Source organism: Limulus polyphemus, unplaced genomic scaffold (genome assembly GCF_000517525.1).
Source record: "Limulus polyphemus unplaced genomic scaffold, Limulus_polyphemus-2.1.2 Scaffold445, whole genome shotgun sequence".
In the NCBI taxonomy this organism is placed as follows: domain Eukaryota; kingdom Metazoa; phylum Arthropoda; class Merostomata; order Xiphosura; family Limulidae; genus Limulus; species Limulus polyphemus.
Window position 1 is genome coordinate 18,509 of NW_013666055.1, and position 3,376 is coordinate 21,884.

Consider the following 3,376-nt stretch of genomic DNA (forward strand, 5'->3'; position numbering starts at 1 on the left):
AGGTTAGTCTCAACAAACGTTTTCAGAGCATCAATATCAATTCCAACATGTCGTCCCCTGCCAAAGTTTTTAAGACTAAAGTCACCTGCCACCGTTGACACTTACGAATGTTCAAAACATTCCATAAACTTCTTTGATGTTCTTTGCGGCTACAGAGCCGTTGTTTCACTTCTTGTATTCAAACAGCATTATATGCTGAATGTATGTCTCGTCGTGTTTACACATTATATAGGCTACACTAACGTGACGTTTAGGCGGTTCGTTTAAGTATTATACGTGATGTACGTTTTTGGGAATTGTTTAATGAAAGTGTTCCAAAACGCGACATTAATTTCTTGACGACCTAATATATTGTAACAGATATTAGAATATGTCTCAGTTAACCAACTCATCTAGACATGACCTAGGAACATGTGAGGGTAAGTGGGAAGTAAGAAGCAATTACTGAAAAGAATCATCTTAAATCTTGTATGGAGTTTGTAACAAAGCGTGTAAATGATAGTGCAGACGAGACAAAAATTGAGTTTTTTGGTCTAAATTCAAAGCGTCATATCTGGCATAAGCCGAACACAGCACATTACCCAGTTAACATCATTCCAACTGCCAAGTATGGTGGTGGTAGCATAATGTTATAGGGATGCTTCTCACCAACAAGGAATGGGAAGCTTGTCAGGATTGATGGGAAAATGGAGGGTGTAAAGCACAGGTGAATCCTAGAGGAAAACCTGCTTGAGTCAGTCAAGAATCTAAACCTGGGTCGAAAATTCACATTTCACTAGGACAATGACCCGAAGCACAAGGCCAAAACCACACTGGAGTGGTTTCAAAAGAAGAAAGTGAATATCCTGAAGTGGACCAGTCAAAGTCCTGACTTGAATCCAATAGAAAATTCACGACGATATTTAAACATTGCAGTCCATCAACGATCCCCAATGAACTTGTCAGAATTGGAGCAATTTTGCGAGGAAGAATGAGCAAAAATTAAACCATCCCATTGTGCAAAGCTGGTAGAGACCTATCCATAAAGACTCACAACAGTAATTGCTGCCAAAGGTGCTTCCACCAAGTATTGACTTAGGGGTTGAATACTTAAGCAATCAGCAAATTTTAATTTATATATTTTCTTTGCAGGTTTTGCTGACATTCAACCTTCTTCACACATAACTGTGTTAAGTTTGATCATTAGAGTTTTGAATAAAAACAAGTTAATTAAAATAATACTTTACATTATTTGTATTTCATCAAAGTGTGATATTAAAGGTAGGGGGTGAATACTTTTGCAAGGCACTATATTTATCCTATGCATGACACTAATTAAAGACAATAAGGTATATGTTTACTTCTAGATTTATACATGACTATCCATAGCAATCTATGTAGTCCTGAAATTGGCTATTTTTTCCATATAAATCATTCAAACTCTAGATATTTCAGGGCTGTACCAAGGGTAGTGCGAGCGGTGCACCCGCACAGAGCGCCTACCTGTAGGGGGCCCAAGCTTGTATCTTAGAAGGCAATGATGGATTAGTTTATTTTGTTTTGTTTTTAAGAGGGCTGCAAGATTTACTTCTAGCGCAGGGCGCCATCAAAGACTGGTACAACTCTTAGTTATCTTACCTATGAATCACAATATTTCCAAACAAGAATGGATTTTCATAAGCAATACGACCATTTAAGTTTGTATTCAATCTGTACAGGCCTGCCGACGGGGAGAGGCGGCAACTGCCCAGGAGAATGAAACCTGGTTATGCCGTAAAGTTCGCAAAGCATCTTTAGGCTATATCTTCATTTAATGATAAAAACCATAGTTCTTGGCTTTTCTTTGTGTATAGACACTTGATACATTAAGAACGACTGAAATAATAATTTGAGTAATAATTAATGTGTATTTGTTACCTTATAGATTTAATAGATATTTGTTGTTACTTTATTAACGTTTTTGGTGTGAGGTAAAAACGGCTGCTGCTATGATTTTGTCTGGTTTATGAGTTCGTTGTTGTCCTAATTTAGAGAGAGAGAAAGGGGGCCCGTGCTGGCTCTCGATGTTCCCGAATCTGTAATAACCTATGTGGCTCTTAAAAGATCTGTTCTTATCTTCAAGTCCTATCGAGTCTCATTTCATCCACAAGTAAAACTTGAAAATTAAAGTAAATGTATAAAAATTTTGCTCCAACTAAATAAGTGAAGTACCTAATATTGATATTAAGCCTTGTCAAAATGTTTCTAAACGATTGTCGTATTATAGAATAAATCCAATCACATATGAAAACTTTTTCCAAAACATATTTTTCCATTATATAAGCTAATCAAAAACAAATATCAACCCTTAAAATGTTATGCTTTGTCAGAAAAATATAGCTTCTGAACTGATATACCAAGTTCTATGATTTTCTGTTTAACATTTCGATTTATCTTGAAATACAAACACAATTAATTATCATCAAACACAATTAATCACAAGGCTAATATTATGTAGAAAGTTTTTAAAATGATGCTAATTCTGACTCGTACACGATGAGGTGTCATTGTTCGTTCCGGAAATAGTGATTCCACGAGAATGCAAAATCTGGTTTTACACTAATGTATTTTCAATAATAAACACAGTGTTTGAATATGTATTTTCTTTCAGTTATTGCAGTGTGACTATTTGTATATTGTACTTCATAGTTTACTCACATATTCTAGTTTAGCTTACAATTTATGTAGAAGACTGTTTTCCATGTAAACTCATCCAAATTCTAGGGCCCCCCAGTGGCACAGCGGTATGTCTGCGGACTTACAACGCTAGAAAACGGGTTTCGATACCCGTGGTGGGCAGAGCATAGATAGCCTATTGTGTAGCTTTGTGCTTAATTCCAAACAAACCAAACTCTAGGCACATCATACATAAATGAAGTTGTATGTCTGACGGAAAATGAATAGCAAGATTGTTTATTCAATTCGTTCGTATCTCTCAATAACTAACAAAGTATTTCAATAAATAAAATCAATATTTTGTTTCATCTAAATTGTTATAGTTTGATATTTTTGTATAGCACACCACATGATTTACTCATGTGATAATCCATACATTAATTTAAACTTACAAACTACTTGGTTTATTGTACTAAATAAAAAAGTAATATTTCATTCTCTATAGCTCTTAACACAATATTAATCCTGCATAATCGTCATGATCAACCAAAAATATCGTTAACTCTAACTAATTATAAAATATTCAAAATAATTCAATAACTAACTCATCAAAGTTTCTAGTTTTCAATTCATTATCCTATAATTATAATCCCGACAAGAAATATAGTTTGATTACGTTTGTTTGTTATGAATTTCGCGCAAAGCTACACGAGGGCTATCTGCGCTAGCCGTCCCTAATTTA